At 41.8% G+C, this 26,801-nt stretch overlaps 2 non-coding genes across 2 annotated transcripts; both read left to right on the top strand.

Annotated features, from left to right (window-relative positions):
- The first annotated feature begins 22,558 nt into the window (after positions 1-22,558).
- trnap-ugg (transfer RNA proline (anticodon UGG)) lies at positions 22,559-22,630 on the top strand. Its single transcript has one exon. It is a non-coding gene; the product is annotated as a tRNA-Pro (tRNA).
- Positions 22,631-26,729: 4,099 nt separating this feature from the next.
- Positions 26,730-26,801, top strand: trnap-ugg (transfer RNA proline (anticodon UGG)). Its single transcript has one exon. It is a non-coding gene; the product is annotated as a tRNA-Pro (tRNA).

The raw sequence follows: 26,801 nt of genomic DNA, 5'->3' as shown, positions 1-26,801 counted from the left end.
TTAGTTTTTGCAGGTTTTCTAAATGAAGTGCGATATTGAGCCAACTAGTGAATATCACAATAGATAAGCAGTCCATCGCCTAAACCATTCAGCCACCTCGTCCTGCGCCCAAGAGGTGGCTGTTTGCAACCAGTGGCCAGAGATCTGCCTGTCTGAGCTTGTTAAAAGATCTGCAAAAGGGTTCATCCGGGATTTGAACCCGGGACCTCTCGCACCCAAAGCGAGAATCATACCCCTAGACCAACGAGCCTTAGACAAGAATAAAATTGTTTTGCTTTCTGCGGCAATTACAATGAGGATATCAATTGTTCTTGTCCATGGTGCTTGGAAAGATTGAACCTCATGTGAGTGTTTGTGCTATACTTGTGAGCATAGCAGTCTTCCAAACTGTTGACCAGGCTTCAGTTCAAATCTTTTGTATTTCATCTGCTGTGTCTTTCACATTCTGTCTTCTTAAGCCGCGACAGCAAACTGATGATGAGTGTTGACAAATGAATATTGAGCAAAATGAGGTCAATTAATATTTTAAAAGAGAAAATGAAAAAATAAAACTTAAAAAAGAATGGAGCTCATTTATTTTGAGTCGATTGATGCATCAGTACGTGAATCAAAGTAAACGAACGTAAAAAATACCCATTCAAATCGATCAGTTTTCAACTAGAGAGATTGAAACGCGTCGTATCTGTCTCAAGCCTCCGTAACTGTTTATGTTACAACTCCACATCTGCAATAAATGGTGGTGGAGCTAGAGCGGTGTTTGTCAAACCATGAGACATACCAATAATCGGTATTCTCACAAAAACATTTGTAGCATCTGAACCGTTTGACCTACAACATCGTATGACCACTCCCTGGAAAGGGGAGACCCTCACGAACACGGTGGTGTTCTCAATTTGTCTCTACGTCCCCCACAAGTGTCAGGGGACTCGTCTGAAGTCGGAACCCTCTATGTGCAAACATCTGTTTGTAGAATCCAAAATCTTTGGGCTACAAACTAATGTGACCCCACTTGTCACAATGTTCTCCGTTTTGCCCTACGTTTTCCACAAGTGTCACGGGACTAATCTGAAGGTAACAGGTACTGATTAAAATGATAGATTTTTTAACCAGGGACCTCTCGCACCCTAAGCCATAATAGTACAACTATACCAACGATCCGTTTGGTCAAAGAATTTTCACTTTCCACAAAAATGACGGTCAGGATATGAATCGATGTCTCCATGTTGCTTAAGAGCTTCACATAGCATTGGTGGTATAGTGGTGAGCATAGCTGCCTTCCAAGCAGTTGACCAGGGTTCGATTCCCAGCCAATGCAGAGCATGAGATATTCACTAGGTTTAGGGGCTGGGTGTCATTTCAAGTGTATTACATTGGAATCAATGTCCTTGTTAGTGGAAGTCAGATTTGCTCTTAGTTTTTGCAGGTTTTCTAAATGAAGTGCGATATTGAGCCAACTAGTGAATATCACAATAGATAAGCAGTCCATCGCCTAAACCATTCAGCCACCTCGTCCTGCGCCCAAGAGGTGGCTGTTTGCAACCAGTGGCCAGAGATCTGCCTGTCTGAGCTTGTTAAAAGATCTGCAAAAGGGTTCATCCGGGATTTGAACCCGGGACCTCTCGCACCCAAAGCGAGAATCATACCCCTAGACCAACGAGCCTTAGACAAGAATAAAATTGTTTTGCTTTCTGCGGCAATTACAATGAGGATATCAATTGTTCTTGTCCATGGTGCTTGGAAAGATTGAACCTCATGTGAGTGTTTGTGCTATACTTGTGAGCATAGCAGTCTTCCAAACTGTTGACCAGGCTTCAGTTCAAATCTTTTGTATTTCATCTGCTGTGTCTTTCACATTCTGTCTTCTTAAGCCGCGACAGCAAACTGATGATGAGTGTTGACAAATGAATATTGAGCAAAATGAGGTCAATTAATATTTTAAAAGAGAAAATGAAAAAATAAAACTTAAAAAAGAATGGAGCTCATTTATTTTGAGTCGATTGATGCATCAGTACGTGAATCAAAGTAAACGAACGTAAAAAATACCCATTCAAATCGATCAGTTTTCAACTAGAGAGATTGAAACGCGTCGTATCTGTCTCAAGCCTCCGTAACTGTTTATGTTACAACTCCACATCTGCAATAAATGGTGGTGGAGCTAGAGCGGTGTTTGTCAAACCATGAGACATACCAATAATCGGTATTCTCACAAAAACATTTGTAGCATCTGAACCGTTTGACCTACAACATCGTATGACCACTCCCTGGAAAGGGGAGACCCTCACGAACACGGTGGTGTTCTCAATTTGTCTCTACGTCCCCCACAAGTGTCAGGGGACTCGTCTGAAGTCGGAACCCTCTATGTGCAAACATCTGTTTGTAGAATCCAAAATCTTTGGGCTACAAACTAATGTGACCCCACTTGTCACAATGTTCTCCGTTTTGCCCTACGTTTTCCACAAGTGTCACGGGACTAATCTGAAGGTAACAGGTACTGATTAAAATGATAGATTTTTTAACCAGGGACCTCTCGCACCCTAAGCCATAATAGTACAACTATACCAACGATCCGTTTGGTCAAAGAATTTTCACTTTCCACAAAAATGACGGTCAGGATATGAATCGATGTCTCCATGTTGCTTAAGAGCTTCACATAGCATTGGTGGTATAGTGGTGAGCATAGCTGCCTTCCAAGCAGTTGACCAGGGTTCGATTCCCAGCCAATGCAGAGCATGAGATATTCACTAGGTTTAGGGGCTGGGTGTCATTTCAAGTGTATTACATTGGAATCAATGTCCTTGTTAGTGGAAGTCAGATTTGCTCTTAGTTTTTGCAGGTTTTCTAAATGAAGTGCGATATTGAGCCAACTAGTGAATATCACAATAGATAAGCAGTCCATCGCCTAAACCATTCAGCCACCTCGTCCTGCGCCCAAGAGGTGGCTGTTTGCAACCAGTGGCCAGAGATCTGCCTGTCTGAGCTTGTTAAAAGATCTGCAAAAGGGTTCATCCGGGATTTGAACCCGGGACCTCTCGCACCCAAAGCGAGAATCATACCCCTAGACCAACGAGCCTTAGACAAGAATAAAATTGTTTTGCTTTCTGCGGCAATTACAATGAGGATATCAATTGTTCTTGTCCATGGTGCTTGGAAAGATTGAACCTCATGTGAGTGTTTGTGCTATACTTGTGAGCATAGCAGTCTTCCAAACTGTTGACCAGGCTTCAGTTCAAATCTTTTGTATTTCATCTGCTGTGTCTTTCACATTCTGTCTTCTTAAGCCGCGACAGCAAACTGATGATGAGTGTTGACAAATGAATATTGAGCAAAATGAGGTCAATTAATATTTTAAAAGAGAAAATGAAAAAATAAAACTTAAAAAAGAATGGAGCTCATTTATTTTGAGTCGATTGATGCATCAGTACGTGAATCAAAGTAAACGAACGTAAAAAATACCCATTCAAATCGATCAGTTTTCAACTAGAGAGATTGAAACGCGTCGTATCTGTCTCAAGCCTCCGTAACTGTTTATGTTACAACTCCACATCTGCAATAAATGGTGGTGGAGCTAGAGCGGTGTTTGTCAAACCATGAGACATACCAATAATCGGTATTCTCACAGAAACATCTGTAGCATCTGAACCGTTTGACCTACAACATCGTATGACCACTCCCTGGAAAGGGGAGACCCTCACGAACACGGTGGTGTTCTCAATTTGTCTCTACATCCTCCACAAGTGTCAGGGGACTCGTCTGAAGTCGGAACCCTCTATGTGCAAACATCTGTTTGTAGAATCCAAAATCTTTGGACTACAAACTAATGTGACCCCACTTGTCACAATGTTCTCCGTTTTGCCCTACGTTTTCCACAAGTGTCACGGGACTAATCTGAAGGTAACAGGTACAGATTAAAATGATCGATTTTTTAACCAGGGACCTCTCGCACCCTAAGCCATAATAGTACAACTATACCAACGATCCGTTTGGTCAAAGAATTTTCACTTTCCACAAAAATGACGGTCAGGATATGAATCGATGTCTCCATGTTGCTTAAGAGCTTCACATAGCATTTGTGGTATAGTGGTGAGCATAGCTGCCTTCCAAGCAGTTGACCAGGGTTCGATTCCCAGCCAATGCAGAGCATGAGATATTCACTAGGTTTAGGGGCTGGGTGTCATTTCAAGTGTATTACATTGGAATCAATGTCCTTGTTAGTGGAAGTCAGATTTGCTCTTAGTTTTTGCAGGTTTTCTAAATGAAGTGCGATATTGAGCCAACTAGTGAATATCACAATAGATAAGCAGTCCATCGCCTAAACCATTCAGCCACCTCGTCCTGCGCCCAAGAGGTGGCTGTTTGCAACCAGTGGCCAGAGATCTGCCTGTCTGAGCTTGTTAAAAGATCTGCAAAAGGGTTCATCCGGGATTTGAACCCGGGACCTCTCGCACCCAAAGCGAGAATCATACCCCTAGACCAACGAGCCTTAGACAAGAATAAAATTGTTTTGCTTTCTGCGGCAATTACAATGAGGATATCAATTGTTCTTGTCCATGGTGCTTGGAAAGATTGAACCTCATGTGAGTGTTTGTGCTATACTTGTGAGCATAGCAGTCTTCCAAACTGTTGACCAGGCTTCAGTTCAAATCTTTTGTATTTCATCTGCTGTGTCTTTCACATTCTGTCTTCTTAAGCCGCGACAGCAAACTGATGATGAGTGTTGACAAATGAATATTGAGCAAAATGAGGTCAATTAATATTTTAAAAGAGAAAATGAAAAAATAAAACTTCAAAAAGAATGGAGCTCATTTATTTTGAGTCGATTGATGCATCAGTACGTGAATCAAAGTAAACGAACGTAAAAAATACCCATTCAAATCGATCAGTTTTCAACTAGAGAGATTGAAACGCGTCGTATCTGTCTCAAGACTCCGTAACTGTTTATGTTACAACTCCACATCTGCAATAAATGGTGGTGGAGCTCAGTCCATCATTACTTTAAGACATGAAGGTCAGTCCATCATTACTTTAAGACATGAAGGTCAGTTCATCATTACTTTAAGACATGAAAGTCAGTCAATATGGAAAATGTCAACAACTTCAAAAGTTTAACCGTCAAGCGCTATGATGAAACTGGCTCTCATGAGGACCGCCACAGGAAAGGAAGACCCAGAGTTACCTCTTCTGCAGAGGATAAGTTCATTAGAGTTAACTGCACCTCAGATTGCAGCCCAAATAAATGCTTCACAGAGTTCAACATCAACAGTTCAGAGGAGACAGCGTGAATCAGGCCTTCATGGTCTAAGCGCTGCAAAGAAACCCCTACTAAAGGACACCAATAAGAAGAAGAGACTTGCTTGGGCCAAGAAACACGAGCAATGGACATTAGACCGGTGGAAATCTGTCCTTTGGTCTGATGAGTCCAAATTTAAGATTTTTGGTTCCAACTGCCATGTCTTTGTGAGACGCAGAGTAGGTGAATGGATGATCTCCTCATGTGTATTTCCCACCATGAAGCATGGAGGAGGAGGTGTGATGGTGCTTTGCTGGTGACACTGTCTGTGATTTATTTAGAATTCAAGGCACACTTAACCAGCATGGCTACCACAGCGATATGCCATCCCATCTGGTTTACGCTTAGTGGGATTATCATTTGATCTTCAGCAGGACAATGATCCAACACACCTCCAGGCTGTGTATGGGCTATTTGACCAAGAAGGAGAGTGATGGAGTGCTGTATCAGATGACCTGGCCTCCACAATCACCCGACCTCAACCCAATTGAGATGGTTTGGGATGAGTTGGACCACAGAGTGATGGAAAAGCAGCTAACAAGTGCTCAGCATATGTGGGAACTTCTTCAAGATAGTTGGAAATGCATTCCAGGTGAAGCTGGTTGAGAGAATGCCAAACGTGTGCAACGCTATTATCAAGGCAAATGGTGACTACTTTGAAGAATCTAAAATATATTTTGATTTGTTTTACCATTGTTTGGTTACTACATGATTCCATATGTGTTATTTCATAGTTTTGATGTCTTCACTATTATTCTACAATGTAGAAATAGTAAAAAACCCTTGAATGAGTTGGTGTGTCCAAACTTTTGACTGGTACTGTAGGGCTCCCGAGTGGCGCAGCAGTCTAATGCACTACATCTCAGTGCTAGAGGCGTCACTACAGACCCTGGTTCGATTCCAGGCTGTATGACAACCGGACGTGATTGGGAGTCCCATAGGGCGTCGGGCAATTGGCCCAGAGTCGTCTGGGTTTGGCCAGGGGTAGGCAGTCATTGTAAATAAGAATTTGTTCTTAACTTAAAAAAACGTACAAAGTTATGGAAACTCGAGTAAAGTGTATTTAACCTCTTAGGGCTAGGGGGCAGTATTTACACCGCCGGATAAAAAACGTACCCGATTTAATCTGGTTACTACTCCTACCCAGTAACTAGAATATGCATATACTTATTAGATATGGATAGAAAACACCCTAAAGTTTCTAAAACTGTTTGAATGGTGTCTGTGAGTATAACAGAACTCATATGGCAGGCAAAAACCTGAGAGATTCCTTTACAGGAAGTGGCCTGTCTGACCATTTATTGGCTTTCTTTGACATCTCTTTCCAAAACAAAGGATCTCTGCGGTAACGTGACACTTCCCACGGCTCCCATAGGCTCTCAGAGCCCGGGAAAAAGCTGAATGTCGTCATTCCAGCCCCAGGCTGAAACACATTATCGCCTTTGTCAAGTGGCCGATCAGGGGACAGTGGGCTTAGGGGCGTGCACTGGTCGCCCCATCTTTCTTTTTTTTCCTCTGTTTACCGAAACGCAGATTCCCGGTCGGAATATTATCGCTTTTTGACGAGATAAATTGCATAAAAATTGATTTTAAACAGCAGTTGACATGCTTCGAAGTACGGTAATGGAATATTTAGAATTTTTTTGTCACGAAATGCGCCATGCTCGTAACCCTGATTTACCATTTCGGATAGTGTCTTGAACGCACGAACAAAACGCCGCTGTTTGGATATAACGATGGATTATTTGGGACCAAACCAACATTTGTCATTGAAGTAGAAGTCCTGGGAGTGCATTCTGACGAAGAACAGGAAAGGTAATAACATTTTTGTTATAGTAAATCTGATTTTGGTGAAGGCTAAACTTGCTGGGTGTCTAAATAGCTAGCCCGTGATGGCTGGGCTATGTACTTAGAATATTGCAAAATGTGCTTTCACCAAAAAGCTATTTTAAAATCGGACATATCGAGTGCATAGAGGAGTTCTGTATCTATAATTCTTAAAATAATTGTTATGCTTTTTGTGAACGTTTATCATGAGTAATTTAGTAAATTGTTAGTAAATTCCCCGGAAGTTTGCGGGGGGTATGCTAGTTCTGAACGTCACATGCTAATGTAAAAAAGCTGTTTTTTGATATAAATATGAACTTGATTGAACAAAACATGCATGTATTGTATAACATAATGTCCTAGGGTTGTCATCTGATGAAGATCATCAAAGGTTAGTGCTGCATTTAGCTGTGGTTTGGGTTTATGTGACATTATATGCTAGCTTGAAAAATGGGTGTCTGATTATTTCTGGCTGGGTACTCTGCAAACATAATCTAATGTTTTTCTTTCGTTGTAAAGCCTTTTTGAAATCGGACAGTGTGGTTAGATAAAGGAGAGTCCTGTCTTTAAAATGGTGTAAAATAGTTATATGTTTGAGAAATTGAAGTAATAGCATTTTTAAGGTATTTGAATATCGCGCCACGGGATTAGACTGGCTGTTGCGTAGGTGGGACGATTTGGTGCCACCTACCCTAGAGAGGTTAAAGCAGGTGCTTCCACACAGGTGTGGTTTCTGAGTTAATTAAGCAACAAACATGCTGGGCAGGCCATTATTTTGGCTACCATGACTATGTCCCTTTAGGATAACAATGCCTACTCGGCTCCATCATTCATTGAATCAGATGACTAATTTATCACAAAACCCACTGATATTGACAACTACTTTCATTTATTTTTCATTGGCAAGATGAACAAACTTAGGGGTGACATGCCAGCAACAAACGCTGACACTACACATCCAAGTATATGTGACAAATTATGAAAGACAAGAATTATACTTTTGAATTCCTTAAAGTGAGTGTGGAAGAGGTGAACAAATTATTGTTGTCTATCAACAATGACAAGCCACTGAGGTCTGACAACTTGGATGGAAGATTACTGTGGATAACAGCGGATGATGTTGCCACATCTTCAATTTAAGCCTACTAGAAAGTGTGTGCCCTTAGGCCTGGAGGGAAGTTAAAGTCCTTCCGCTTCCTAAGAATAGTAAAGCCCCCTTTACTGGCTAAAATAGCCGACCAATCAGCCTGTTACCAACCCTTAGTAAACTTCTGTAAAAATAGTGTTTGACCTGATACGTCCCACCTAGCCCATAGAGGTTAACGTCTCTATCTTAGTACATACATTTCACACTTACTTCAGTAACCAGTTAGGGTATAAAGAAATAAAGACAGGTGTTCATATTTAATATAAGCAATATTTAGTATACTTATCGATGTTATGGATGAGCGCGGTTGTTTGTTCTGTTCCTCTCTCTCTCCATCTCTGTAGCTTCCAGGTATGCTGGATAAGGGCCCGAGCTAAGGGAATTGGGCTTACTTTGTAGTGCCTGTCCGGAATGGCTCATTAATGTAAACGGGCATATTGGAAGACACTGTCAGTAGTGATGTAATTTTGTAAATGTTATATTGTGATGTTGTTTCATAAACGTGTTGCAATGTATATATTTTGGTATGTTTAGATAAATGGAAACTGTATGTTGAATAGGTAATTGCTTAATTAATTAGTGTTAATTGTTCTGAGGGGAGGGGCTACCCCTACAAAAGGAGCCTCTCTTTCAGTTCATGGGGAGGCATTTTGGATTGAGCTGTGGGTGGGGCAGCTTTGTTTTTAAGCTGTCCCATAAGGTATATGTTTGATGGCAGTACTGTTGTTTTGTTCCGGAATCACTATGTAAATAAACACCTTTGCACAGAAGAACTTTTGCGGCTCCGCCATCTTTTTATTTTTTATAGAGGTTAGGTTTTCCAGTTTAGCCTTCTGGCCTACTCTACGTGACATATGGTGGCAGCAGTGGGATGGCGCACCGCAAATCAGTGAATTCCAACAAGAGAGGTAAAGGAATGCGTACAGGATTGCGTTCACAGCAGCAGCATCAACTGTCATAAAAGGTCATTGAAGTTGAAACTGGGTGGAATACCATGGAATCTTCTGGTGAAGAGGTTAATTATGAGAAACTAGGAGCCCGACCAAGGGGCCAAACACAACCAGAACTGTTTGAACTACCGGTTGAGAAGAGGGACGAAGACCTCAAGCAGGAGTTTCGGGGCCTACGCCAATCTATCCTCACAGCTCCTCACCAAGCGGAACTCGTCAGTGAGAGCCCAAGATTGGGTCTGCCAACACCAGGACGACAAAGGCTCGACGCAGCAGGGACTTCAACTCCACAGCAGGATCCCCAAGCAGTAATGAGGCCAGCCCCAGCACCAGGAGACCAGTCCAGCAGTGTTAACCTGTTAGGGCTAGGGGGCAGCATTGACACGGCTGGATAAAAAACATACCCGATTTAATCTGGTTACCACTCCTACTCAGTAACTAGAATATGCATATACTTATTACATATGGATAGAAAACACCCTAAATTTTCTAAAACTGTTTGAATGGTGTCTGTGAGTATAACAGAACTCAAATGGCAGGTCAAAACCTGAGAGATTCCTTTACAGGAAGTGGCCTGTCTGACCATTTGTTGAACTTCTTTTCCATCTCTATCATTTACTAAGGATCTCTGCTCTAACGTGACACTTCCCACGTCGTCCATAGGCGCTCAGAGCCCGGGAAAAAACAGAATGTCGTCATTCCAGCCCCAGGCTGAAACACATTATCGCCTTTCTCAAGTGGCCCATCAAGAGACACTAGCTTATGCGCGTGACCCCGACCGCCCCCGCCTTTGGGATTTTTTCCTCTGTTTGCCGAAAAGGAGATTCCCTGTCGGAATATTATCGCTTTTCTACGAGAAAAATGTCGTAAAAATTGATTTTAAACAGCGGTTGACATGCTTCGAAGTACGGTAATGGAATACTTAGAATTTTATTGTCACGAATTGCGCCAAGCGCGTGACACTTCTTTACTATTTCGGATAGCGTCTGGAACGCACGAACAAAACGCCGCTATTCGGATATAACGATGGATTATTTTGGACCAAACCAACATTTGTTATTGAAGTAGCTGTCCTGGGTGTGTATTCTGACGAAGACAACAAAAGGTAATGAAATTTTTATAATAGTAAATATGATTATGGTGAGTGCTAAACTTGCCGGGTGTCTAAATAGCGAGCCCGTGATGCCTGGGCTATGTACTTAGAATATTGCAAAATGTGCTTTCACCAAAAAGCTATTTTAAAATCGGACATATCGAGTGCATAGAGGAGGTCTGTATCTATAATTCTTAAAATAATTGTTATGCTTTTTGTGAACGTTTATCGTGAGTAATTTAGTAAAATGTTAGCGAATTCCCCGGAAGTTTGCGGGGGGTATGCTAGTTCTGAACGTCACATGCTAATGTAAAAAGCTGGTTTTTGATATAAATATGAACTTGATTGAACAAAACATGCATGTATTGTATAACATAATGTCCTAGGGTTGTCATCTGATGAAGATCATCAAAGGTGAGTGCTGCATTTAGCTGTCTTCTGGGTTTTGGTGACATTATATGCTGGCTTGAAAAATGGGTGTCTGATTATTTCTGGCTTGGTACTCTGCTGACATAATCTAATGTTTTGCTTTCGTTGTAAAGCCTTTTTGAAATCGGACAGTGTGGTTAGATTAACGAGAGCCTTATCTTTAAATGGCTGTAAAATAGTCATATGTTTGAGAAATTTAAGTAATAGGATTTTTAAGGTTTTGAAAATCGCGCCACAGGATAGCCGTGGCTGTTACGTAGGTGGGACGAATTCGTCCCGCCTAGCCTAGAGAGGTTAACCTGTTAGGGCTAGGGGGCAGCATTGACACGGCTGGATAAAAAACATACCCGATTTAATCTGGTTACCACTCCTACTCAGTAACTAGAATATGCATATACTTATTACATATGGATAGAAAACACCCTAAATTTTCTAAAACTGTTTGAATGGTGTCTGTGAGTATAACAGAACTCAAATGGCAGGTCAAAACCTGAGAGATTCCTTTACAGGAAGTGGCCTGTCTGACCATTTCTGGAACTTCTTTGCCATCTCTATCATTTACTAAGGATCTCTGCTCTAACGTGACACTTCCCACGTCGTCCATAGGCTCTCATAGCCCGGGAAAAAAGAGAATGTCGTCATTCCAGCCCCAGGCTGAAACACATTATCGCCTTTCTCAAGTGGCCCATCAAGAGACACTAGCTTATGCGCGTGACCCCGACCGCCCCCGCCTTTGGGATTTTTTCCTCTGTTTGCCGAAAAGGAGATTCCCTGTCGGAATTTTACCGCTTTTCTACGAGAAAAATGACGTAAAAATTGATTTTAAACAGCGGTTGACATGCTTCGACGTACGGCAATTGAATACTTTGAATTTTATTGTCAGGAATTGCGCCAAGCGCGCGACACTTCTTTACTATTTCGGATAGTGTCTGGAACGCACGAACAAAACGCCGCTATTCGGATATAACGATGGATTATTTTGGACCAAACCAACATTTGTTATTGAAGTAGACGTCCTGGGTGTGCATTCTGACGAAGACAACAAAAGGTAATGACATTTTTATAATAGTAAATATGATTATGGTGAGTGCTAAACTTGCCGGGTGTCTAAATAGCGAGCCCGTGATGCCTGGGCTATATACTTAGAATATTGCAAAATGTGCTTTCACCAAAAAGCTATTTTAAAATCGGACATATCGAGTGCATAGAGGAGGTCTGTATCTATAATTCTTAAAATAATTGTTATGCTTTTTGTGAACGTTTATCGTGAGTAATTTAGTAAAATGTTAGCGAATTCCCCGTAAGTTTGCGGGGGGTATGCTAGTTCTGAACGTCACATGCTAATGTAAAAAGCTGGTTTTTGATATAAATATGAACTTGATTGAACAAAACATGCATGTATTGTATAACATAATGTCCTAGGGTTGTCATCTGATGAAGATCATCAAAGGTGAGTGCTGCATTTAGCTGTCTTCTGGGTTTTGGTGACATTATATGCTGGCTTGAAAAATGGGTGTCTGATTATTTCTGGCTTGGTACTCTGCTGACATAATCTAATGTTTTGCTTTCGTTGTAAAGCCTTTTTGAAATCGGACAGTGTGGTTAGATTAACGAGAGTCTTATCTTTAAATGGCTGTAAAATAGTCATATGTTTGAGAAATTGAAGTAATAGGATTTTGAAGATTTTGAAAATCGCGCCACAGGCTGGCAGTGGATGTTACGTAGGTGGGACGAATTCGTCCCGCCGGTCCCATAGAGGTTAAGTTTTATTTTTTCATTTTCTCTTTTAAAATATTAATTGACCTCATTTTGCTCAATATTCATTTGTCAACACTCATCATCAGTTTGCTGTCGCGGCTTAAGAAGACAGAATGTGAAAGACACAGCAGATGAAATACAAAAGATTTGAACTGAAGCCTGGTCAACAGTTTGGAAGACTGCTATGCTCACAAGTATAGCACAAACACTCACATGAGGTTCAATCTTTCCAAGCACCATGGACAAGAACAATTGATATCCTCATTGTAATTGCCGCAGAAAGCAAAACAATTTTATTCTTGTCTAAGGCTCGTTGGTCTAGGGGTATGATTCTCGCTTTGGGTGCGAGAGGTCCCGGGTTCAAATCCCGGATGAACCCTTTTGCAGATCTTTTAACAAGCTCAGACAGGCAGATCTCTGGCCACTGGTTGCAAACAGCCACCTCTTGGGCGCAGGACGAGGTGGCTGAATGGTTTAGGCGATGGATATTCACTAGTTGGCTCAATATCGCACTTCATTTAGAAAACCTGCAAAAACTAAGAGCAAATCTGACTTCCACTAACAAGGACATTGATTCCAATGTAATACACTTGAAATGACACCCAGCTCCTAAACCTAGGTAATATCTCATGCTCTGCATTGGCTGGGAATCGAACCCTGGTCAACTGCTTGGAAGGCAGCTATGCTCACCACTATACCACCAATGCTATGTGAAGCTCTTAAGCAACATGGAGACATCGATTAATATCCTGACCGTCATTTTTGTGGAAAGTGAAAATTCTTTGACCAAACGGATCGTTGGTATAGTTGTACTATTATGGCTTAGGGTGCGAGAGGTCCCTGGTTAAAAAATCTATCATTTTAATCAGTACCTGTTACCTTCAGATTAGTCCCGTGACACTTGTGGAAAACGTAGGGCAAAACGGAGAACATTGTGACAAGTGGGGTCACATTAGTTTGTAGCCCAAAGATTTTGGATTCTACAAACAGATGTTTGCACATAGAGGGTTCCGACTTCAGACGAGTCCCCTGACACTTGTGGGGGACGTAGAGACAAATTGAGAACACCACCGTGTTCGTGAGGGTCTCCCCTTTCCAGGGAGTGGTCATACGATGTTGTAGGTCAAACGGTTCAGATGCTACATATGTTTTTGTGAGAATACCGATTATTGGTATGTCTCATGGTTTGACAAACACCGCTCTAGCTCCACCACCATTTATTGCAGATGTGGAGTTGTAACATAAACAGTTACGGAGGCTTGAGACAGATACGACGCGTTTCAATCTCTCTAGTTGAAAACTGATCGATTTGAATGGGTATTTTTTACGTTCGTTTACTTTGATTCACGTACTGATGCATCAATCGACTCAAAATAAATGAGCTCCATTCTTTTTTAAGTTTTATTTTTTCATTTTCTCTTTTAAAATATTAATTGACCTCATTTTGCTCAATATTCATTTGTCAACACTCATCATCAGTTTGCTGTCGCGGCTTAAGAAGACAGAATGTGAAAGACACAGCAGATGAAATACAAAAGATTTGAACTGAAGCCTGGTCAACAGTTTGGAAGACTGCTATGCTCACAAGTATAGCACAAACACTCACATGAGGTTCAATCTTTCCAAGCACCATGGACAAGAACAATTGATATCCTCATTGTAATTGCCGCAGAAAGCAAAACAATTTTATTCTTGTCTAAGGCTCGTTGGTCTAGGGGTATGATTCTCGCTTTGGGTGTGAGAGGTCCCGGGTTCAAATCCCGGATGAACCCTTTTGCAGATCTTTTAACAAGCTCAGACAGGCAGATCTCTGGCCACTGGTTGCAAACAGCCACCTCTTGGGCGCAGGACGAGGTGGCTGAATGGTTTAGGCGATGGATATTCACTAGTTGGCTCAATATCGCACTTCATTTAGAAAACCTGCAAAAACTAAGAGCAAATCTGACTTCCACTAACAAGGACATTGATTCCAATGTAATACACTTGAAATGACACCCAGCTCCTAAACCTAGTGAATATCTCATGCTCTGCATTGGCTGGGAATTGAACCCTGGTCAACTGCTTGGAAGGCAGCTATGCTCACCACTATACCACCAATGCTATGTGAAGCTCTTAAGCAACATGGAGACATCGATTAATATCCTGACCGTCATTTTTGTGGAAAGTGAAAATTCTTTGACCAAACGGATCGTTGGTATAGTTGTACTATTATGGCTTAGGGTGCGAGAGGTCCCTGGTTAAAAAATCTATCATTTTAATCAGTACCTGTTACCTTCAGATTAGTCCCGTGACACTTGTGGAAAACGTAGGGCAAAACGGAGAACATTGTGACAAGTGGGGTCACATTAGTTTGTAGCCCAAAGATTTTGGATTCTACAAACAGATGTTTGCACATAGAGGGTTCCGACTTCAGACGAGTCCCCTGACACTTGTGGGGGACGTAGAGACAAATTGAGAACACCACCGTGTTCGTGAGGGTCTCCCCTTTCCAGGGAGTGGTCATACGATGTTGTAGGTCAAACGGTTCAGATGCTACATATGTTTTTGTGAGAATACCGATTATTGGTATGTCTCATGGTTTGACAAACACCGCTCTAGCTCCACCACCATTTATTGCAGATGTGGAGTTGTAACATAAACAGTTACGGAGGCTTGAGACAGATACGACGCGTTTCAATCTCTCTAGTTGAAAACTGATCGATTTGAATGGGTATTTTTTACGTTCGTTTACTTTGATTCACGTACTGATGCATCAATCGACTCAAAATAAATGAGCTCCATTCTTTTTTAAGTTTTATTTTTTCATTTTCTCTTTTAAAATATTAATTGACCTCATTTTGCTCAATATTCATTTGTCAACACTCATCATCAGTTTGCTGTCGCGGCTTAAGAAGACAGAATGTGAAAGACACAGCAGATGAAATACAAAAGATTTGAACTGAAGCCTGGTCAACAGTTTGGAAGACTGCTATGCTCACAAGTATAGCACAAACACTCACATGAGGTTCAATCTTTCCAAGCACCATGGACAAGAACAATTGATATCCTCATTGTAATTGCCGCAGAAAGCAAAACAATTTTATTCTTGTCTAAGGCTCGTTGGTCTAGGGGTATGATTCTCGCTTTGGGTGTGAGAGGTCCCGGGTTCAAATCCCGGATGAACCCTTTTGCAGATCTTTTAACAAGCTCAGACAGGCAGATCTCTGGCCACTGGTTGCAAACAGCCACCTCTTGGGCGCAGGACGAGGTGGCTGAATGGTTTAGGCGATGGATATTCACTAGTTGGCTCAATATCGCACTTCATTTAGAAAACCTGCAAAAACTAAGAGCAAATCTGACTTCCACTAACAAGGACATTGATTCCAATGTAATACACTTGAAATGACACCCAGCTCCTAAACCTAGTGAATATCTCATGCTCTGCATTGGCTGGGAATTGAACCCTGGTCAACTGCTTGGAAGGCAGCTATGCTCACCACTATACCACCAATGCTATGTGAAGCTCTTAAGCAACATGGAGACATCGATTAATATCCTGACCGTCATTTTTGTGGAAAGTGAAAATTCTTTGACCAAACGGATCGTTGGTATAGTTGTACTATTATGGCTTAGGGTGCGAGAGGTCCCTGGTTAAAAAATCTATCATTTTAATCAGTACCTGTTACCTTCAGATTAGTCCCGTGACACTTGTGGAAAACGTAGGGCAAAACGGAGAACATTGTGACAAGTGGGGTCACATTAGTTTGTAGCCCAAAGATTTTGGATTCTACAAACAGATGTTTGCACATAGAGGGTTCCGACTTCAGACGAGTCCCCTGACACTTGTGGGGGACGTAGAGACAAATTGAGAACACCACCGTGTTCGTGAGGGTCTCCCCTTTCCAGGGAGTGGTCATACGATGTTGTAGGTCAAACGGTTCAGATGCTACATATGTTTTTGTGAGAATACCGATTATTGGTATGTCTCATGGTTTGACAAACACCGCTCTAGCTCCACCACCATTTATTGCAGATGTGGAGTTGTAACATAAACAGTTACGGAGGCTTGAGACAGATACGACGCGTTTCAATCTCTCTAGTTGAAAACTGATCGATTTGAATGGGTATTTTTTACGTTCGTTTACTTTGATTCACGTACTGATGCATCAATCGACTCAAAATAAATGAGCTCCATTCTTTTTGAAGTTTTATTTTTTCATTTTCTCTTTTAAAATATTAATTGACCTCATTTTGCTCAATATTCATTTGTCAACACTCATCATCAGTTTGCTGTCGCGGTTTAAGAAGACAGAATGTGAAAGACACAGCAGATGAAATACAAAAGATTTGAACTGAAGCCTGGTCAACAGTTTGGAAGACTGCTATGCTCACAAGTATAGCACAAACACTCACATGAGGTTCAATCTTTCCAAGCACCATGGACAAGAACAATTGATATCCTCATTGTAATTGCCGCAGAAAGCAAAACAATTTTATTCTTGTCTAAGGCTCGTTGGTCTAGGGGTATGATTCTCGCTTTGGGTGCGAGAGGTCCCGGGTTCAAATCCCGGATGAACCCTTTTGCAGATCTTTTAACAAGCTCAGACAGGCAGATCTCTGGCCACTGGTTGCAAACAGCCACCTCTTGGGCGCAGGACGAGGTGGCTGAATGGTTTAGGCGATGGATATTCACTAGTTGGCTCAATATCGCACTTCATTTAGAAAACCTGCAAAAACTAAGAGCAAATCTGACTTCCACTAACAAGGACATTGATTCCAATGTAATACACTTGAAATGACACCCAGCTCCTAAACCTGGTGAATATCTCATGCTCTGCATTGGCCGAGAATCAAACCCGGGTCAATTGCTTGGAAGGCAGCTATGCTCACCACTATACCACCAATGCTATGCGAAGCTCGTAAGCAACATGGAGACATCGATTCATATCCTGAGCGTCATTTTTGTGGAAAGTGAAAATTCTTTGACCAAACGGATCGTTGGTATAGTTGTACTATTATGGTTTAGGGTGCGAGAGGTCCCTGGTTAAAAAATCTATCATTTTAATCAGTACCTGTTACCTTCAGATTAGTCCCGTGACACTTGTGGAAAACGTAGGGCAAAACGGAGAACATTGTGACAAGTGGGGTCACATTAGTCTGTAGCCCAAAGATTTTGGATTCTACAAACAGATGTTTGCACATAGAGGGTTCCGACTTCAGACGAGTCCCCTGACACTTGTGGGGGACGTAGAGACAAATTGAGAACACCACCGTGTTCGTGAGGGTCTCCCCTTTCCAGGGAGTGTAAGTCAAACGGTTCAGATGCTACAGATGTTTTTGTGAGAAGACCGATTATTGGTATGTCTCATGGTTTGACAAACACCGCTCTAGCTCCACCACCATTTATTGCAGATGTGGAGTTGTAACATAAACAGTTACGGAGGCTTGAGACAGATACGACGCGTTTCAATCTCTCTAGTTGAAAACTGATCGATTTGAATGGGTATTTTTTACGTTCGTTTACTTTGATTCACGTACTGATGCATCAATCGACTCAAAATAAATGAGCTCCATTCTTTTTGAAGTTTTATTTTTTCATTTTCTCTTTTAAAATATTAATTGACCTCATTTTGCTCAATATTCATTTGTCAACACTCATCATCAGTTTGCTGTCGCGGTTTAAGAAGACAGAATGTGAAAGACACAGCAGATGAAATACAAAAGATTTGAACTGAAGCCTGGTCAACAGTTTGGAAGACTGCTATGCTCACAAGTATAGCACAAACACTCACATGAGGTTCAATCTTTCCAAGCACCATGGACAAGAACAATTGATATCCTCATTGTAATTGCCGCAGAAAGCAAAACAATTTTATTCTTGTCTAACTCTCGTTGGTCTAGGGGTATGATTCTCGCTTTGGGTGCGAGAGGTCCCGGGTTCAAATCCCGGATGAGGCCTTTTGCAGATCTTTTAACAAGCTCAGACAGGCAGATCTCTGGCCACTGGTTGCAAACAGCCACCTCTTGGGCGCAGGACGAGGTGGCTGAATGGTTTAGGCGATGGACTGCGTATCTATTGTGATATTCACTAGTTGGCTCAATAAAGCACTTCATTTAGAAAACCTGCAAAAACTAAGAGCAAATCTGACTTCCACGAACAAGGACATTGATTCCAATGTAATACACTTGAAATGACACCCAGCCCCTAAAACTAGTGAATATCTCATGCTCTGCATTGGCCGAGAATCGAACCCGGGTCAATTGCTTGGAAGGCAGCTATGCTCACCACTATACCACCAATGCTATGTGAAGCTCGTAAGCAACATGGAGACATCGATTCATATCCTGACCGTCATTTTTGTGGAAAGTGAAAATTCTTTGACCAAACGGATCGTTGGTATAGTTGTACTATTATGGCTTAGGGTGCGAGAGGTCCCTGGTTAAAAAATCTATCATTTTAATCAGTACCTGTTACCTTCAGATTAGTCCCGTGACACTTGTGGAAAACGTAGGGCAAAACGGAGAACATTGTGACAAGTGGGGTCACATTAGTCTGTAGCCCAAAGATTTTGGATTCTACAAACAGATGTTTGCACATAGAGGGTTCCGACTTCAGACGAATCCCCTGACACTTGTGGGGGACGTAGAGACAAATTGAGAACACCACCGTGTTCGTGAGGGTCTCCCCTTTCCAGGGAGTGTAAGTCAAACGGTTCAGATGCTACAGATGTTTTTGTGAGAAGACCGATTATTGGTATGTCTCATGGTTTGACAAACACCGCTCTAGCTCCACCACCATTTATTGCAGATGTGGAGTTGTAACATAAACAGTTACGGAGGCTTGAGACAGATACGACGCGTTTCAATCTCTCTAGTTGAAAACTGATCGATTTGAATGGGTATTTTTTACGTTCGTTTACTTTGATTCACGTACTGATGCATCAATCGACTCAAAATAAATGAGCTCCATTCTTTTTGAAGTTTTATTTTTTCATTTTCTCTTTTAAAATATTAATTGACCTCATTTTGCTCAATATTCATTTGTCAACACTCATCATCAGTTTGCTGTCGCGGTTTAAGAAGACAGAATGTGAAAGACACAGCAGATGAAATACAAAAGATTTGAACTGAAGCCTGGTCAACAGTTTGGAAGACTGCTATGCTCACAAGTATAGCACAAACACTCACATGAGGTTCAATCTTTCCAAGCACCATGGACAAGAACAATTGATATCCTCATTGTAATTGCCGCAGAAAGCAAAACAATTTTATTCTTGTCTAACTCTCGTTGGTCTAGGGGTATGATTCTCGCTTTGGGTGCGAGAGGTCCCGGGTTCAAATCCCGGATGAGGCCTTTTGCAGATCTTTTAACAAGCTCAGACAGGCAGATCTCTGGCCACTGGTTGCAAACAGCCACCTCTTGGGCGCAGGACGAGGTGGCTGAATGGTTTAGGCGATGGACTGCGTATCTATTGTGATATTCACTAGTTGGCTCAATAAAGCACTTCATTTAGAAAACCTGCAAAAACTAAGAGCAAATCTGACTTCCACGAACAAGGACATTGATTCCAATGTAATACACTTGAAATGACACCCAGCCCCTAAAACTAGTGAATATCTCATGCTCTGCATTGGCCGAGAATCGAACCCGGGTCAATTGCTTGGAAGGCAGCTATGCTCACCACTATACCACCAATGCTATGTGAAGCTCGTAAGCAACATGGAGACATCGATTCATATCCTGACCGTCATTTTTGTGGAAAGTGAAAATTCTTTGACCAAACGGATCGTTGGTATAGTTGTACTATTATGGCTTAGGGTGCGAGAGGTCCCTGGTTAAAAAATCTATCATTTTAATCAGTACCTGTTACCTTCAGATTAGTCCCGTGACACTTGTGGAAAACGTAGGGCAAAACGGAGAACATTGTGACAAGTGGGGTCACATTAGTCTGTAGCCCAAAGATTTTGGATTCTACAAACAGATGTTTGCACATAGAGGGTTCCGACTTCAGACGAGTCCCCTGACACTTGTGGGGGACGTAGAGACAAATTGAGAACACCACCGTGTTCGTGAGGGTCTCCCCTTTCCAGGGAGTGTAAGTCAAACGGTTCAGATGCTACAGATGTTTTTGTGAGAAGACCGATTATTGGTATGTCTCATGGTTTGACAAACACCGCTCTAGCTCCACCACCATTTATTGCAGATGTGGAGTTGTAACATAAACAGTTACGGAGGCTTGAGACAGATACGACGCGTTTCAATCTCTCTAGTTGAAAACTGATCGATTTGAATGGGTATTTTTTACGTTCGTTTACTTTGATTCACGTACTGATGCATCAATCGACTCAAAATAAATGAGCTCCATTCTTTTTGAAGTTTTATTTTTTCATTTTCTCTTTTAAAATATTAATTGACCTCATTTTGCTCAATATTCATTTGTCAACACTCATCATCAGTTTGCTGTCGCGGTTTAAGAAGACAGAATGTGAAAGACACAGCAGATGAAATACAAAAGATTTGAACTGAAGCCTGGTCAACAGTTTGGAAGACTGCTATGCTCACAAGTATAGCACAAACACTCACATGAGGTTCAATCTTTCCAAGCACCATGGACAAGAACAATTGATATCCTCATTGTAATTGCCGCAGAAAGCAAAACAATTTTATTCTTGTCTAACTCTCGTTGGTCTAGGGGTATGATTCTCGCTTTGGGTGCGAGAGGTCCCGGGTTCAAATCCCGGATGAGGCCTTTTGCAGATCTTTTAACAAGCTCAGACAGGCAGATCTCTGGCCACTGGTTGCAAACAGCCACCTCTTGGGCGCAGGACGAGGTGGCTGAATGGTTTAGGCGATGGACTGCGTATCTATTGTGATATTCACTAGTTGGCTCAATAAAGCACTTCATTTAGAAAACCTGCAAAAACTAAGAGCAAATCTGACTTCCACGAACAAGGACATTGATTCCAATGTAATACACTTGAAATGACACCCAGCCCCTAAAACTAGTGAATATCTCATGCTCTGCATTGGCCGAGAATCGAACCCGGGTCAATTGCTTGGAAGGCAGCTATGCTCACCACTATACCACCAATGCTATGTGAAGCTCGTAAGCAACATGGAGACATCGATTCATATCCTGACCGTCATTTTTGTGGAAAGTGAAAATTCTTTGACCAAACGGATCGTTGGTATAGTTGTACTATTATGGCTTAGGGTGCGAGAGGTCCCTGGTTAAAAAATCTATCATTTTAATCAGTACCTGTTACCTTCAGATTAGTCCCGTGACACTTGTGGAAAACGTAGGGCAAAACGGAGAACATTGTGACAAGTGGGGTCACATTAGTCTGTAGCCCAAAGATTTTGGATTCTACAAACAGATGTTTGCACATAGAGGGTTCCGACTTCAGACGAGTCCCCTGACACTTGTGGGGGACGTAGAGACAAATTGAGAACACCACCGTGTTCGTGAGGGTCTCCCCTTTCCAGGGAGTGGTCATACGATGTTGTAGGTCAAACGGTTCAGATGCTACATATGTTTTTGTGAGAATACCGATTATTGGTATGTCTCATGGTTTGACAAACACCGCTCTAGCTCCACCACCATTTATTGCAGATGTGGAGTTGTAACATAAACAGTTACGGAGGCTTGAGACAGATACGACGCGTTTCAATCTCTCTAGTTGAAAACTGATCGATTTGAATGGGTATTTTTTACGTTCGTTTACTTTGATTCACGTACTGATGCATCAATCGACTCAAAATAAATGAGCTCCATTCTTTTTTAAGTTTTATTTTTTCATTTTCTCTTTTAAAATATTAATTGACCTCATTTTGCTCAATATTCATTTGTCAACACTCATCATCAGTTTGCTGTCGCGGCTTAAGAAGACAGAATGTGAAAGACACAGCAGATGAAATACAAAAGATTTGAACTGAAGCCTGGTCAACAGTTTGGAAGACTGCTATGCTCACAAGTATAGCACAAACACTCACATGAGGTTCAATCTTTCCAAGCACCATGGACAAGAACAATTGATATCCTCATTGTAATTGCCGCAGAAAGCAAAACAATTTTATTCTTGTCTAAGGCTCGTTGGTCTAGGGGTATGATTCTCGCTTTGGGTGCGAGAGGTCCCGGGTTCAAATCCCGGATGAACCCTTTTGCAGATCTTTTAACAAGCTCAGACAGGCAGATCTCTGGCCACTGGTTGCAAACAGCCACCTCTTGGGCGCAGGACGAGGTGGCTGAATGGTTTAGGCGATGGATATTCACTAGTTGGCTCAATATCGCACTTCATTTAGAAAACCTGCAAAAACTAAGAGCAAATCTGACTTCCACTAACAAGGACATTGATTCCAATGTAATACACTTGAAATGACACCCAGCTCCTAAACCTAGTGAATATCTCATGCTCTGCATTGGCCGAGAATCAAACCCGGGTCAATTGCTTGGAAGGCAGCTATGCTCACCACTATACCACCAATGCTATGCGAAGCTCGTAAGCAACATGGAGACATCGATTCATATCCTGAGCGTCATTTTTGTGGAAAGTGAAAATTCTTTGACCAAACGGATCGTTGGTATAGTTGTACTATTATGGTTTAGGGTGCGAGAGGTCCCTGGTTAAAAAATCTATCATTTTAATCAGTACCTGTTACCTTCAGATTAGTCCCGTGACACTTGTGGAAAACGTAGGGCAAAACGGAGAACATTGTGACAAGTGGGGTCACATTAGTCTGTAGCCCAAAGATTTTGGATTCTACAAACAGATGTTTGCACATAGAGGGTTCCGACTTCAGACGAGTCCCCTGACACTTGTGGGGGACGTAGAGACAAATTGAGAACACCACCGTGTTCGTGAGGGTCTCCCCTTTCCAGGGAGTGTAAGTCAAACGGTTCAGATGCTACAGATGTTTTTGTGAGAAGACCGATTATTGGTATGTCTCATGGTTTGACAAACACCGCTCTAGCTCCACCACCATTTATTGCAGATGTGGAGTTGTAACATAAACAGTTACGGAGGCTTGAGACAGATACGACGCGTTTCAATCTCTCTAGTTGAAAACTGATCGATTTGAATGGGTATTTTTTACGTTCGTTTACTTTGATTCACGTACTGATGCATCAATCGACTCAAAATAAATGAGCTCCATTCTTTTTGAAGTTTTATTTTTTCATTTTCTCTTTTAAAATATTAATTGACCTCATTTTGCTCAATATTCATTTGTCAACACTCATCATCAGTTTGCTGTCGCGGTTTAAGAAGACAGAATGTGAAAGACACAGCAGATGAAATACAAAAGATTTGAACTGAAGCCTGGTCAACAGTTTGGAAGACTGCTATGCTCACAAGTATAGCACAAACACTCACATGAGGTTCAATCTTTCCAAGCACCATGGACAAGAACAATTGATATCCTCATTGTAATTGCCGCAGAAAGCAAAACAATTTTATTCTTGTCTAACTCTCGTTGGTCTAGGGGTATGATTCTCGCTTTGGGTGCGAGAGGTCCCGGGTTCAAATCCCGGATGAGGCCTTTTGCAGATCTTTTAACAAGCTCAGACAGGCAGATCTCTGGCCACTGGTTGCAAACAGCCACCTCTTGGGCGCAGGACGAGGTGGCTGAATGGTTTAGGCGATGGACTGCGTATCTATTGTGATATTCACTAGTTGGCTCAATAAAGCACTTCATTTAGAAAACCTGCAAAAACTAAGAGCAAATCTGACTTCCACGAACAAGGACATTGATTCCAATGTAATACACTTGAAATGACACCCAGCCCCTAAAACTAGTGAATATCTCATGCTCTGCATTGGCCGAGAATCGAACCCGGGTCAATTGCTTGGAAGGCAGCTATGCTCACCACTATACCACCAATGCTATGTGAAGCTCGTAAGCAACATGGAGACATCGATTCATATCCTGACCGTCATTTTTGTGGAAAGTGAAAATTCTTTGACCAAACGGATCGTTGGTATAGTTGTACTATTATGGCTTAGGGTGCGAGAGGTCCCTGGTTAAAAAATCTATCATTTTAATCAGTACCTGTTACCTTCAGATTAGTCCCGTGACACTTGTGGAAAACGTAGGGCAAAACGGAGAACATTGTGACAAGTGGGGTCACATTAGTCTGTAGCCCAAAGATTTTGGATTCTACAAACAGATGTTTGCACATAGAGGGTTCCGACTTCAGACGAATCCCCTGACACTTGTGGGGGACGTAGAGACAAATTGAGAACACCACCGTGTTCGTGAGGGTCTCCCCTTTCCAGGGAGTGTAAGTCAAACGGTTCAGATGCTACAGATGTTTTTGTGAGAAGACCGATTATTGGTATGTCTCATGGTTTGACAAACACCGCTCTAGCTCCACCACCATTTATTGCAGATGTGGAGTTGTAACATAAACAGTTACGGAGGCTTGAGACAGATACGACGCGTTTCAATCTCTCTAGTTGAAAACTGATCGATTTGAATGGGTATTTTTTACGTTCGTTTACTTTGATTCACGTACTGATGCATCAATCGACTCAAAATAAATGAGCTCCATTCTTTTTGAAGTTTTATTTTTTCATTTTCTCTTTTAAAATATTAATTGACCTCATTTTGCTCAATATTCATTTGTCAACACTCATCATCAGTTTGCTGTCGCGGTTTAAGAAGACAGAATGTGAAAGACACAGCAGATGAAATACAAAAGATTTGAACTGAAGCCTGGTCAACAGTTTGGAAGACTGCTATGCTCACAAGTATAGCACAAACACTCACATGAGGTTCAATCTTTCCAAGCACCATGGACAAGAACAATTGATATCCTCATTGTAATTGCCACAGAAAGCAAAACAATTTTATTCTTGTCTAACTCTCGTTGGTCTAGGGGTATGATTCTCGCTTTGGGTGCGAGAGGTCCCGGGTTCAAATCCCGGATGAGGCCTTTTGCAGATCTTTTAACAAGCTCAGACAGGCAGATCTCTGGCCACTGGTTGCAAACAGCCACCTCTTGGGCGCAGGACGAGGTGGCTGAATGGTTTAGGCGATGGACTGCGTATCTATTGTGATATTCACTAGTTGGCTCAATAAAGCACTTCATTTAGAAAACCTGCAAAAACTAAGAGCAAATCTGACTTCCACGAACAAGGACATTGATTCCAATGTAATACACTTGAAATGACACCCAGCCCCTAAAACTAGTGAATATCTCATGCTCTGCATTGGCCGAGAATCGAACCCGGGTCAATTGCTTGGAAGGCAGCTATGCTCACCACTATACCACCAATGCTATGTGAAGCTTGTAAGCAACATGGAGACATCGATTCATATCCTGACCGTCATTTTTGTGGAAAGTGAAAATTCTTTGACCAAACGGATCGTTGGTATAGTTGTACTATTATGGCTTAGGGTGCGAGAGGTCCCTGGTTAAAAAATCTATCATTTTAATCAGTACCTGTTACCTTCAGATTAGTCCCGTGACACTTGTGGAAAACGTAGGGCAAAACGGAGAACATTGTGACAAGTGGGGTCACATTAGTCTGTAGCCCAAAGATTTTGGATTCTACAAACAGATGTTTGCACATAGAGGGTTCCGACTTCAGACGAGTCCCCTGACACTTGTGGGGGACGTAGAGACAAATTGAGAACACCACCGTGTTCGTGAGGGTCTCCCCTTTCCAGGGAGTGTAAGTCAAACGGTTCAGATGCTACAGATGTTTTTGTGAGAAGACCGATTATTGGTATGTCTCATGGTTTGACAAACACCGCTCTAGCTCCACCACCATTTATTGCAGATGTGGAGTTGTAACATAAACAGTTACGGAGTCTTGAGACAGATACGACGCGTTTCAATCTCTCTAGTTGAAAACTGATCGATTTGAATGGGTATTTTTTACGTTCGTTTACTTTGATTCACGTACTGATGCATCAATCGACTCAAAATAAATGAGCTCCATTCTTTTTTAAGTTTTATTTTTTCATTTTCTCTTTTAAAATATTAATTGACCTCATTTTGCTCAATATTCATTTGTCAACACTCATCATCAGTTTGCTGTCGCGGCTTAAGAAGACAGAATGTGAAAGACACAGCAGATGAAATACAAAAGATTTGAACTGAAGCCTGGTCAACAGTTTGGAAGACTGCTATGCTCACAAGTATAGCACAAACACTCACATGAGGTTCAATCTTTCCAAGCACCATGGACAAGAACAATTGATATCCTCATTGTAATTGCCGCAGAAAGCAAAACAATTTTATTCTTGTCTAAGGCTCGTTGGTCTAGGGGTATGATTCTCGCTTTGGGTGCGAGAGGTCCCGGGTTCAAATCCCGGATGAACCC

This window comes from Salmo salar, unplaced genomic scaffold, assembly GCF_965601325.2.
Source record: "Salmo salar unplaced genomic scaffold, fSalSal1 ptg000378l, whole genome shotgun sequence".
NCBI lineage: Eukaryota > Metazoa > Chordata > Actinopteri > Salmoniformes > Salmonidae > Salmo > Salmo salar.
Note: the sequence above shows the minus strand (reverse complement) of the source record. Positions and strands in the feature narration are given on the sequence as shown.